General features: G+C 38.6%; 1 protein-coding gene across 1 annotated transcript in view; it reads right to left on the bottom strand.

Annotated features, from left to right (window-relative positions):
- The window catches only part of Pxd (Peroxidase), a 1,822,298-nt gene extending 1,809,210 nt beyond the window's left edge, over positions 1–13,088 (bottom strand). The window contains exon 1 of the mRNA XM_067760232.1: positions 12,808–13,088. The gene's annotated coding sequence lies outside the window, so the exon portion shown is untranslated. The remainder of the gene's footprint in view (positions 1–12,807) is intronic.
- Between the last annotated feature and the right edge of the window lie 1,513 nt (positions 13,089–14,601).

Genomic DNA, 14,601 nt, shown 5'->3' with positions numbered 1-14,601 from the left:
ATCATAAGCAGTCTAAGTGGATGTCATTTCGATATGGGTATCGTATAATCCTCGGCGCATCTACATAATTAAAATTTTACAAGGACCCTGGATCAAATTTTTAAAATGTAGACCAAAGTTTGCAGACGTTTGTATTCACCACATTGATTTCAATAGTCTTCGTTAAATCAAAACGATGTTTTAGAATGAAAGTTGAAAGATGTGAACTGTTGTTTTCCGGCCTTATGTTATAAGAGCTCATTATGGATGACCGCGTAGCTTCAGTTTTCGTACTAGTTCGACTGTCCACCACGGCGGCGGCGTTTATCGGCGGCGCATATCTCGAATGTGGATACAATATTTGAACCGTTTATTGGCACAAGTACATTTGCGAGATCATTGAACTTATTGCAATTTTGGTAAGCTACAGTTATTTCCATTCAAGCAAGCATTCTTAAAACCGTATTCGAAAAAATTTAACTAAATCATTGGCAAAAATATGAAATTTCTTTTTTCTTTTTGTTAATAATAATACTGACATATGAGTCCAGTTGATAATAAAATAATCGTAAAATTGAACATGGTTATAATCCAGACTGAACTCTACATAGAGTAACCTACCTCTACCGGTTGTTTATAATCAATCTAAATAATTCGATACATAGAAAAGTGTACTTGTGACACTCTGCAAAGAAACGGTTCATCTGTATAGTTATGCACTATTATTAAAAATACTAAATGCTAAATAGAATGTGTTTCTAAACACTTTCTTTCATAACAACATAACATAACAGCATAAACATTTCATACATTTAGTAATTTTTTAAATTAATTCGTTCTTCAATTTCATAAAATATAAGGCAATTTACGGATCCTATCTTTTTTAAATTTTTTCAAAACCACCAATTTCATAAAAAACAACCGTTTAAACATATCATACTTCTAGTAGAAATTAAAATTAATTTGTACTTCAATTTCCTAACATATAAAGCAATTTAAAATAAAAGGCAGTGTTTTATGCACACGTTTTTAAGATTAATAAACATCAAACCTTTTGATAATGAACTTATACCTACGAACAGAAAAATAGCAGTCTCAATTCTTAATAAATTTCGTCAGTTAAATACTTTTTTTATTTCCGATACTACACGAAAAAACTTCCATGACTTTTTTTAACTGAAGCTATGAAAAACAGTATCGAAAGCGTTTTCGAAAAACGCAAAAATTTACCGAAATTTTGAACTTCTTATTTATGGTTCTATGCATTTTTGGAGTATACAATTTTGTAGCAAAATCAATTTTAGTATAACAAAGGACATGCATGCTATAGGTCTCTAAAAATTCTCGTTGATTTTTGAAGTTTTTTGAAGGGTGTTTGAGATTTTCTTCTATACAAATTGTGAAACAGTTTTTTTATGAAAGAAAATTTTAAAGACTTTTCGGTAAAAAAAATACTCAAAAATCAATGCGAAATAAAAATAAAACTTGTGCTTTGTTATAATAAAATTGACTGGGCTACGAAACTGTATACTCAAAAAAGTTCTAAGAACCCCAAATAAAAAGTTCACATTTAGGTAAAATTTTCCCAAATTTTTTAAAACGTTTTTGAGATGGGTTTGCAAAGTTCATAGAAGCTTTTTCTTGAAATATCGGAAATAAAAAAGAAGTATTTAAGTGACGAAATTTGTTGAAAATTGACCCTGCTATTTTTCTCTTCACAGGTTTATGTTTATCGCAAGTATTAAAAATTCGATTCAACTTTTTTGAAAGTAAAACTAAGCTTAAGAAAAAGGTATTCAGTCCAACAAATTTCGTAAAGTCCAAAAAACTTAATCGATATTATTCTAATAATTAAACATAAGTTTGGTTTGCAAGTAAAATATACAGATATGTAAGTTAAAGTAATCTAAATTGGACTGTAGCACACTGTTGAAGTAGTGGAAGTAATGAAAATGTTTACATGACCACCTGATTTCGAAAAAACTCATTAATACACAAATTTTCAAACCATCCCGAAATGTTTTCTGTATTGGTTCTAACTAAAAACGTGTTCTAATACGTCGGTCGCTATTTTCGTGTAAACATGGTATCAGAAAATTAAAAAAAACAAGTAAGGACGGGACTGTCTTCGGCTGTGCCCAAGAGTTCATACCTTTCATGAATGGGGCTGAACAATAATCTTATCCCGTTCGTAATCTCCGAATAATCGGATGTATAAGATAAGAAATATATAGTGAACAGATCCACATACCTAAACGATTTTTAAGATAAATATAAAATAAAAAATAGGTAGGTACTTTGTGTGAGAATGCAAAGCTTCACGTTTTTTGTGGTCTGCATGTAAAAACTATGACTATGAATCACGTATTTCAAAAATATATGACGTAAACGTAACTATTTGATGAAATTTGATGAATTTTGAAGCTTCTAGCCGTAAAAAAGGTAGAAATTGCGAAAAGTTTCTTATCTGAACAATCGGTTGTATGAGATATATATTTTATATACAACCGATCTCTATGATTTTTTCAGACAACAATATATGCTATATACGTAAGCATTCTTTGAAATTTGAAGCCTCTAGCTCTTAAAATAGGGCCGTAATTACGAAAGGTTTCTTATCTGAACAATCGGTTGTGGGGGATATATACTATATATACGACCGATCTCATCAATTTGTTCAGGCTACAATATGGGCAATATACGAAATTATATGGTGAAGTTTGAAGCTTCAATCTGTTAAATTGAGTAAGATATGACAAAAATCCTCTTTTTCTGAAAAATCGGTTGTATGGACGATATATGATATAGTGGTCCGATCCGGCCGGTTCCGACAAATGTGTAATCGGACACCCAAATACACCCGCTCACCAAATTTTATCAAGATATCTCAAAAATTGAGGGACTAGTTTGCATACAAACAGACAGACGGACATGGCTAAATCAACTCAGCTCTTCATTCTGATTATTTCGGTATACTTAATGGTGGGTCTATCTATTTTCCTTTAAGGACTTACAATTTTGGGTTTCGCGACGAAATTAATATAACATTTCATTTTCATGAAAGGTATAAAAACGTCTTATTTCATTAATTGTTTGAACTACTACTACTTATAAATTTTATTCAATAAAACTATATCTGAGAATTTGTTTTAAAAATGCTCAGAATTTGTATCAAAAACCTTATCTGAGCGCGAATGAAATACATTTTCATATGAAACAAATTCTGAAATATGGCGTTTTTGAATAAAATTTATAAGTAGTAGTAGTTCAAACAATTTATGAAATAAGACGTTTTATAAAATTTTCTGAAACCATGTTTACACGACAATAGCGACCGACGTATTCTAATCGACATACTTTTTTTATTATGATAGCTACAAATGCCCAGCAATTCCAAGCCTTCAGTCGACTCACATGCATATAAGACGGCTCTGTATTGTTGTTCATCGAAAACATTCCCCCAACTGATGTTGTCGCGTATTGTGCCGCGCTGTAGCCAAGGCGTTTGTGACACATAACCGAAACCTGAATCGAGAAACATGAAATAAACTGCGGAAACCAAATCGAAGTTAGTATTGAATACCTGAAGACAGCTCGTGCACGCATACTGTACCCGATGTACAATTCAAACTTTCCACTATAGCTTCGATTAAAATACTTTTGCCACCGCCAACAGGACCTTCAAGACATACCAAATCGCCCTAAAAAAATTTAAATATATATCACTGGTACACAAAATCTTTATTAAAAAAGTTTGATTCAGAGAGTCTAAAATGTTCTGTGGTACCACAAATGAGTTTTAGCCCAAATGCAACCGAATATATATACAGCAACTCTAATCTAAGCTTATATTCCATACCTTTTTCACATTCAAGTTGACACTCTATAAACGAAAAATTGGCTGCTGATTTTAATCATTATAATTTTTTACGCCATTTTCATGTTCAAAATACGCTGATTGCATCTCCATTACATTATTTTTCATTCAACTTAGTTGAGTTACCATGACTCAGAAAGGACATCAATACAGGTGGGGTAGCCCAAAAGTAAACACAAAGCGCATCCAAATATTTATGTTTCTTTAAAAAACCCACTTCCTCTTGCGACAGGCACATATTTTTTCAATGAATACATATTCCCACGCATGTACCTTGATTTGCTTTGCATCACTTATAGTTTCACTTGTGGCATGAGACAACGTGGATAACGTCCAATCCAACGATTTATGGGTATAAGAATAATGCCAAATGTAAGACCAGCTAAAAATGCTGCGTCCAATTGTGTGCAGAGTAAGTAAAGTGTAGTGAAAGGCTGTACCTTCCAGAATTCATTCCAGAATGAATGGAAATCTGTGGACATAAGATTCAGTATTTCAGGACGTGGATTTTTGAAACCGCGTGCTTCCAACGATTTGAGATAGATTGCACTAACAATGCATTTGCGCATTTTGATGCCAATCATTGACGCCAATTAAAATGCGTGCCACATATGGCAGCTGAAAAGAATGAGATTTTGAAAATTAGGCGAGTTGTTTTAGTATTTTATTCCGCACCTATCATGAATCGCCTTGCCCACGGTATAAAGATATACTTACTCTGTCAGTAGAATATCGCAGTGCGGCAAATGCTGCATTTCTTGCTGTTATCAGTGTTAAAGCATAAAATATATCGAAACTCACCGTAACTTAACTCCAAGGCCACCAATCATAATTAACGATGGTACGCAACCAAACCACATCTAAAACAAAAACAGCCAACCATGTTACGTTCATGCATAACGAGCCACGATGGGTGAGGGTACCAAAGTGGCGTGTAGACAATAAGTAACCTGTAAAAAGTAAAAACAAATGATTTATTATATAAACAGCACAAAATTAAAATTCAATAATTTAATTTATACTCACCTACGTACTCCACATTACACATTCAACTACAACAACTAAAAACATCGACGGGATATAATTTAACACCTGTACGATGAAATTAAAATATCTTCCAAATAGGTAGCTGTTCAAAAAAAATGTATTTCCACCAAAGAAAAGCTTGGCTTGCGGGTATTTTAATGTACAATTAAATGTTTGCACAATTTCTGGTGTCTTTTGTTTTGTTTTGTTATGCGCTTTTTGAGTGAAGTTGGCTGCGATAGTTCTATATGTCAAAAAATTTCCTTGGTGTATTTTAAACTTCATTCACAATAGAGCAATTTTTTCTATTTTCAACACTACCTCTCAACTCGGTTATTGATTAGCCGACTTCGCGAGGACTAGATAAAATAAGCGAGTTAGTGTTGTTGCTTTGAATGTAATTCGATGAATAAGCGAGTGTTCTTCTCGTGCTCGCTTAGAATAGAAGGCGTCTAGTGTTGTAGCCTGAGAGCTGAAATAATTGTTCTGCAGAAGTACAAGTTACATTAAATGAATGTATTAATACGTTTTGCCTTTAATTTCCGCGTACCGCATTGGCTCGAAATCACGAAAAATTAGATTTGTGCTGAATCTACAAGCGCTCGAAACATCTAAAATTATCTAAAGGCTCCCAAACCAGCGATTGAAGCCGGCCTTGAGTATCATAAAGACAATCACCAGTTTGATTCGTCCTCGCATAACCTTTGGTATTGGGTACCGTGGTGTTTAATCTCGGCGACTAGGAAATAACGCCACAAATTCAGCTGCTACAGGACGAGAATTGTTGGACAACGCTCCGTAAACGTCCAAGCGAACCATTGTGAGATGTATAACTGGTGGAAGATAGTGCCCCGAGACGGAAAACCGTACAACAGCAATCCAAAGGAAGAGCCGCGACAGCAAACTCAAAATTAAGAAGTAACTCATGAATTATCTAGAAATGAAATGTACAATTGAAGCTCACGCTGAGTATATAATGTTCGGTTACACCCGAACTTAGACACCTTTACTTGTTTATACGTGGAGTCAACAACGGTTGTAAGGAAGAGGGTGAACTTTTAAAAGTTCTAAAAAATTTCTTCACAGCGCTAACCAATGCATTTTTTTTCATGCGGATACCCTGTCCTTGCTTATTTTAGCTGAAAACTGTGTTTAATATGACTATGTCAGATCAAAATTTTAATCCCATTTTTACTTTAGGCAAGATTTTAACTAAACAGTATTTTAGTCAGCGACTATGATTACGGGCCAATGTTTATAAATTATTTGTATACTCAGCTGAGCAGAGCTCACAGAGTATATTAACTTTGTTCGCATAAAGGTAATCCGTAACGGCATAAACTAATCGAGATAGATATAGACTTCTATATATCAAAATGATCTGGGCGAAAAAAGAAATTCATTTAACCATGTCCGTCCGCAAACATGATAACTTGAGTAAATTTTGAGGTATCTTGATGAAATTTGGTATGCAGGTTCCCGGGCGCTCATCTCAGATCTCTATTTAAAATGAACGAATTCGGATTACAACCACGCCCACTTTTTCGATATCGAAAATTTCGAAAAACCGACAAAGTGTGATAGTTCCTTACCAAAAACGGATATAGCGATGAAACTTGGGAGGTGCGTTGACCTTATGACGCAAAATAGAAAATTAGTAAAATTTTGGACAATGGGCGTGGTAATGCCCGCTTTTAAAGAAGGTAATTTAAAAGTTTTGCAAACTGTAATTTCGCAGTCGTTGAAGATATCATGATGAAATTTGGCAGGCACGTTTCTCCTATTACTATATGTATGCTAAATAAAAATTAGCAAAATCGCATGACGAACACGCCCACTTTTAAACATTTTTTTTTTTTAAGTCAAGTTTTAACAAAAAATTTAATATCTTTACAGTATATTCGTAAATTATGCCAACATTCAACTCCAGTAATCATATGGTGCAACAAAATACAAAAATAAAAGAAAATTTCAAAATGGGCGTGGCTCCGCCCTTTTTCATTTAATTCGTCTAGAATACTTTTAAGGCCATAAGTCGAACAACAATTTACCAATCCTTGTGAAATTTGCTAGGTGCATAGATTCTATGATGATAACTGTTCTTTGTGAAAATGGACGAAATCGGTTTAAGCCATGCCCAGTTTTTATACACAGTCGACCGTCTTTCTTCCGCTCGGCCGTTAGCACGATAACTTGAGCAAAAATCGATATATCTTTACTAAACTTAGTTCACGTACTTATCTGAACTCACTTTATCTTGGTATAAAAAATGGCCGATATCCGACTATGACCACGCCCAATTTTTCGATATCGAAAATTACGAAAAATGAAAAAAATGCCATAATTCTGTACCAAATATGAAAAAAGAGATGAAACATGGTAATTGGATTGGTTTATTGACGCAAAATATAACTTTAGAGAAAACTTTGTAAAATGGGTGTGACACCTACCATATTAAGGAGAAGAAAATGGAAAAGTTCTGGAGGGCGAAATCAAAAGCCTTTGGAATCTTGGCAGGAATACTGTTTGTGGTATGACATATATAAATAAATTAGCGGTACTCGACAGATGATGTTCTGGGTCACCCTGGTCCACATTTTGGTCAATATCTCGAAAACGCCTTCACATATACAACTAAGGGTCACTCCCTTTTCAAACCCTCATTAATACCTTTAATTTGATACCCATATCGTAAAAACACATTCTAGAGTCACCCCTGGTCCACCCTTATTGCGATATCTCGAAGAGGCGTTTACCTATAGAACTAAGGCCCACCACGTTTTAAATAATCATTAACACCTTTTATTTGATACCCATATCGTATTAACACATTCTAGAGTCACACCTGGTCCACCTTTATGGCGAAATCTCGAAAAAGCGTCCACCTATAGAATAACGGCCCACTCCCTTTTAAAATACTCTTTAATACCTTCCATTTGATACCCATTTCACACAAACACATTCCAGGTTTACCCTAGGTTCATTTTCCTACATTGTGATTTTCCTTTATTTTGTCTCCAAAGCTCTCAGCTGAGTATGTAATGTTCGGTTACACCCGAACTTAGCCTTCCTTACTTGTTCTTGAATAAAGTTGTTTTCGGTGAATACCTGTTCAATCACCTCGTTTATTTTCCCCTTTTACCCAAGGAAGATCGTCTAAGACGGTCTCTAAATTTTTGAACCTAGCTCCAATACTAGAAAGGATTTGAGAGATCCGAATTTAAATATGAGCTCAGCGAAAGGAATTTCTCATCTTTCTAATTGTACTTGGATGTTCTGTACCCCGAATCATAAGTTCTTTTTGATCGTGTTTAGTGAAGTTTCTTCAGTTTCACGTAATGCGTTAAAGATAGAGTCAGGGATGAGGGTCAGATATTTAATTGGTCGCAAAGCACAGCGTTGTGGTTCAATGGTAGCCGGTTGAGGATTACATTGGGGCCATCTCTTCGGAATAACCTTAGTATTTCTGTTAGCTCTTTACAAGCTTTCGAGCTATCTTACTCACGTTTTAATATTGCACCACGATTTTAGAGTAATCTTTTGTTTCAACCCCAGTCTAGCAAGCCCTTCTTATCATTAGGTGTTTTCTATAATTTGACTATCGCAAAAATAAAGGTATAGGGCTCATATTTGGATTCAAAATACATGCCAGTATGTTAGTATTGACAAAATTGCTTCCCAAGGCAGTCGGTTCTATGTACCGGAGCGACTCGGGATTTTTCCCGACCAAGGACTGTCATTTCAGTGTGACCCCATTTAATTTGTTTCGTCCCTCCCACAAATTGTCATCCTCCCAGCAGCTCCTTGCAGCAGGACTGCTACATATTCTCTTACTCCGGGAAGGTATCGAACCCAATCCGGGTCCGTCTCCTCACCCCGGTCCTGAGAAATGGTTTTGCTGCATTTGCCAGAAAAGAATCTTTTTAGGACGGTCATACTCTGTTCAGTGTGTCTCGTGCAAGGGATGGTTGCATCGGACAGGTTGTTCTGGGCTTGATCCCAAAACCCGACGTCCACGTAACTTTTATAAATCTTTTGTGGCTCCTTGCTGCTCACGCCCAAGGGCGTCCCGTAGTCTACGCCTAAGCGCTGCTCGCGCCCCACGGCGCCAACAACTCAAACAGCTGATACCACTCATAACTACTACCTTCGTAGTAGAGCTGGTAGCAATGCTGAGCATCAGCCCCTGCCCCCGTCTTCTTCTCCTCCCCTCTTTTCTGGCAGCAATCGTGCAGGTCAGGGAAACAGACTCTTAGTCCCTGCCTCCGTTTGCACCGTCTGCCAGCACAGAATATATAGGTTTGCGACATCCGCTCAATGCAGCTCCTGCCTTGGGTGGTGCCACTTTCCTAGATGTTCTGGTCTCCGCGACGGCAACCCCTCGACGGGTTTCATCGCGCCATGTTGCCAGGTCGCAAACCCAAATCATCCGGGTACCCCAATGCTTGCCCAAGGGCGCCCAGTCCCAAGGCCACAACAGCAATTGCGTCCTGGCCTTCCACAACCTAGGCGTAGTCACCCCTCACTTACCCCTAGAGTGGCGGCGTCACCCCTCATGCACTTCAGAATTCTGCAGTTCAACTGTAATGGACTAACTGGGAAGATTACGGAGATAGTCGATTTCATGAAGCGGCACAACATCCGCATTGCTGCGATTCAAGAGACTAAACTCACAGCAAGATCTGCATTGCAGACCTGCTCTGGTTATAATGTCCACAGGAAAGACCGCGAGAGCGGAAATGGAGGCGGCCTCGCGTTTATTATACACCACTCTGTGCAATATCATATATTTGATCCTGGCATCGACCGCAGTGACAATGTCTTAGAACGTCAAGGCCTATCTGTCCGGTCAGGCGATGCAAATCTAGAAATCATCAACATCTACATCCCTCCTGTCACCTGTTGCCCCAGTGGATACCGCCCTAATATCGAGGCCTTACTCACTGGCAACAATCGCATTATCTTAGGCGATTTCAATGCCCATCACGACCTATGGCATTCAAACTTGCGGGCGGACAGTAGGGGTGAGATGTTGGCGGATCAAATAGACGAAACGACGTTCTGCACAATTAACGGAGACGCCCCCACACGTATGGTAGGAAGCTGTCATAGCTCGCCAGATATCTCAATCGTGAGCGCAGAACTCGTAAACTGCGTCAACTGGCAGCCGATGGTAACATTGGCATCCGACCACCTGCCCATACTTATTTCGTTCGAGCGTACCGCCGACTTCATCGTCACCGAAAAACGCACTTTCATAAACTTCAAAAAAGGAAAGTGGGAAGAATATAAATCTGCAACAGACAGCAGCTTTGCTGCCCTCCCTAACCCGACTGATGCCCGCCAAGGGGAGCGTGCCTTCCGTAAGGTCATTGAATCCGCCTCGGCACATTTCATTCCCGCCGGGAGAATTCCCGAAATCCGGCCCCACTTCCCGGCGGAGGCCGCGAGCTTAGCGAGGGAACGCGACCTTATAAGACAGCTTGATCCAGGCGACCCCCAAATAAGGGATATAAACCAACGCATCAGATTGCTTGTGGACGAACACAAGCGGGCGAAATGGGAAGAGCACCTAAGAGGTTGTAACCTCTCTACCGGTGTAGGTAAACTTTGGTCCACCGTAAAGTCCCTATCGAATCCGACTAAGCACAAAGACAAAGTTTCCATCGCCTTTGGCGATAAGGTGCTGTCGGATGCGAAAAAATGCGCGAGCGCTTTCTGCCGACAATATATAATGCATCCTACGGTCGACAAAGATAGACGGAGAGCCAATAGACATGCACATAAACACAAACTCAGCGCGTCACCAATTACCATCACCGCTAGAGAGGTTGAGGACGCCATTGGTCGCGCTAAACCATCCAAAGCAGTGGGCCCAGACGGCATAGCCATGCCGATGCTTAAAAACCTAGAGAAAGAGGGTTTCAAATATTTAGCGCATGTCTTCAACCTGTCTCTTTCCACCTTTGTCATACCCGAGAAATGGAAAATGGCCAAGGTGGTCCCGCTACTAAAGCCTGGGAAACCAGCTAACGTAGGTGAGTCATATCGTCCGATATCTCTCCTATCGCCAGTGGCAAAGACGCTTGAAGCCATTTTGCTCCCTCATTTCCAAGCACATTTGCAGCTAGCCCCTCATCAGCGTGGCTTCAGAAAACTCCATAGCACTACCACCGCGCTAAATGTCATTAGCACCCAGATAAATTGCGGTTTGAATCAATATCCCCACCATAGAACAGTACTCGTAGCGTTAGACCTATCAAAAGCTTTTGATACGGTCAACCATGGCTCGTTACTGGAAGACCTGGAAGGGTCTACCCTTCCCCCATGTCTTAAAAGGTGGACCGCAAATTATCTGCTTGGTCGGCAGGCATCGGTGCAATTCAGAAACGAAACATCAAAACAAAGGAGAATTAAACAAGGGGTGCCACAGGGTGGTGTCCTATCCCCGCTTTTGTTTAATTTCTACATATCTAAGCTACCTTCACCACTGGAAGGAGTCACAATCGTTTCCTACGCCGATGACTGCACAATAATGGCCACAGGCCCAGGCCCAAAGATCGATGAGCTATGCAATAAAATAAACGGCTATCTCCCTGATCTCTCCAGTTTTTTCGCCTCGCGAAACCTGTCATTGTCACCGACTAAATCTTCCGCGACCTTATTTACAACACGGACGCCCCAAATGTCGACCATATTGAACATCCACGTCGATGGCACTACGCTACCGACTGTCCTACACCCCAAAATCTTGGGTGTGACGTTTGATCAGGATCTACATTTTGGTGCGCACGCAACCGCAATTGTTCCAAGAATTCAGAGCCGTAATAAAATCCTCAAATCCCTTGCTGGCAGTACCTGGGGAAAAGATAAAGAAACGCTCTTGACCACATACAAAGCAATTAGCCAGCCGATTACGTGCTACGCGTCACCCATATGGTCGCCAAGCCTAAAAACCACCCACTGGAAGAAACTACAGGCCTGCCAAAATACTGCTCTCAGAATCGCCACTGGCTGTCTTCTTATGTCCCCAGAACACCATCTGCATAATGAGGCGAGAATACTCCCCATCAGGGAGAGAAATGAGATGCTGACCAAACAGTTTCTGTTGACTACCCAGAAACCTGGGCATCCCAACAGACATCTGATTGACGAACCAGCACCGCCTAGGGGCCTAAGGAGTCATCTCCGTAAGCATTTTGAGGAAATACGGCACCTGAGAACCCAGACGTATGAAGCGGAAAAACACAAGCAGGTCCTTGGTGAACTCCATAGACAGGCGTCGGACCTTTATGTCGGGAATTGCCCGGTGAATCCAGTACTTGAAGAAAAATATCCAGAACTCGCAGAAGAGGAACGCATACTCCCCAGGGAAACGCGTGTCACTCTTGCTCAACTTCGTTCTGGATACTGTAACAGGTTAAACTCTTACCTATCCAGAATCAACCCCGACATACAAAATGTATGCCCTGCTTGCAATGTGTCCCCACATGACACCAACCATCTCTTTAATTGTAATGTGGAACCAACGCCTCTAACACCCCTTTCCTTATGGTCCACCCCTGTTGAAACGGCAAGTTTCCTTGGACTCCCGTTAGAGGATATTGATGACAATTTGTGATCGGTCGCGGCTATTAGGTGGGGCGAGCATTGCTACAACAACAACAACAACAACATAAATGTAACTTTTATATGATTTTTCAAAACTTTCCGTGCCCAAAATCGATGCATGCACACATATTTTACGCCGACTCTGTCGGTAGTAGGCATTTTTTATGTATTATTTGATTTTATGATTTCAATATTTACATAACTATAAGAACAATACACATGCAGAAAATCTACTGGAATTAATGAGCCTCGTGTGAACAACGCTAGTATTTATAAAATTATGCTAAACGTAATATCTCCAATATTTAACATACCTTAAGTAAGCCGGTAAAACTTAATATTTTCTTGCTAAGAACCAACAAACTCACAGCCAAACTATTTTGTCTTACTTTGGAGTTTATCAATAGATTTAAAGTTGTTAGTTAAATAACGTTTTTTTCTTTATTGAGCAGTTACTAACTAACATATTTTATTTCACCGCTAATTTAAACTTAGTATTCAGCTTAGTGAAAATATGATAGCAGGATGATCACAGTCGGTGGTAACAAACTAAATGCGACGATTAAAGTTGCAGTTATTTATAAGAAAAGCCATTGCTCGCTCACATGAGTCGTATCGGCCATGGCGCAACGATACAAGGGGGGCAGCATGGGACAGCTAGCTGATTATAAACTTTTTTTATTTGATTTGATACATTAACTTCCGTCGGAGTACGATTTTGACATTTGTCCATCGAATTTACAAAAACAAAGTACATGAATTTTTTATTCATATTTGTAGGTATGTCGCCATGCTGCCACCTTGTATCGTTCCGCCATGGTATCGGCAAAGCAATGCAAAAGTTAAGGTCGTGTCTGAAAAATAGATCAGTTGAAATAGTACATAAGTACATGTACCAAACTAACTTCGTGATTGTGCTTCTTAACAAGATCAATAAGCGATATTTGACTTTTTCCCGTGATTGTTTATAAATTTATATTTAAGTATATATATATATATATATATATATATATATATATATATATATATATATATATATATATGGGTGTGTGTGTTTATATATTTGTACATATGTATGCTTGGTGTTTTACTTATTATTAAGTGAACCTGTTGGCTCTCAGTTTTCATTGTTTAATTAGCTGCATCAATTGTTGCAAATACTTTTTATGACGGTTTTCGGCTGTAAATTCGTGCATTTGACCGTTTCAGAGAAACTTCGTTTCTTCTACCGAAAAAAGTTTCGATGCGCAAAAATGCTCAATTTAATGGGAAATATGTTTTTAATTGGTAACTCTTTTTCAGTGATGGAATCATGGCGGAAAGATACAAGGTGACAGCTGGTTACATACATACAAACATAAATAAAAATTCCATGTACTTTGTTTTTGTAAATTCGATGGACAAATGTCAAAATTACACTGCGCCGGAAGTTGATGTATCAAATCAAATAAACAATTTTATAATCAGCTGTCCCATGCTGCCACCTGGTATCGTTCCGCCATGGATGGAATATTTAGTGCGTAAAAACATGCAAGTATAACAACAAATTTATCCATAGGAATTATATTGAAGTTGCATTTGCGAGTTAAATTTTTATCGGGACTTGGATCATTGTCGATTAGAATTCACTAATTTATATAAAAGGAGTTGCTCTCGCGTTAAGGTTAGGTTAGGTTGAAATTAATAGTTCGTGGGAACCTTACATAGGCTGAATGAATCCTAAGAGTTACCAGAAATTTGTTTAACGACCAAACTAAAAAACCATATCAAAATACAGAATCTGTGTTAAAAAATAACTTCATCCTCTTGGCAAATACTAGAAGCTGTCTACGGCCCATTTTGCTCGCTGCTTCTAGATCTGATAGCTGTAACACTACTAATATCTGACTTCTTATCCTGGCAAGCGGAAAGCGCGAGCACGAAACGTGCTCCATCGTTTTCTCCTCTAGTCCGCGCTTCCTACATCTGTTATACCTAACTAGACCTTATTTGAAAGCATATGACACCAGAAGACAGTGTCCAGTCAGAATACCTTACAGTCCTCCCTTTCTTGAGTTCTTAGACCTACACACGGTTTTTGACACTTTACAATACTGCGCTTGGGTCCA

This window comes from Eurosta solidaginis, chromosome 1 (genome assembly GCF_040869045.1).
Source record: "Eurosta solidaginis isolate ZX-2024a chromosome 1, ASM4086904v1, whole genome shotgun sequence".
Classification (NCBI taxonomy): Eukaryota; Metazoa; Arthropoda; class Insecta; order Diptera; family Tephritidae; genus Eurosta; species Eurosta solidaginis.
The sequence above is the reverse complement of the archived record's forward strand: the minus strand, read 5'-3'. Positions and strand labels throughout refer to the sequence as shown.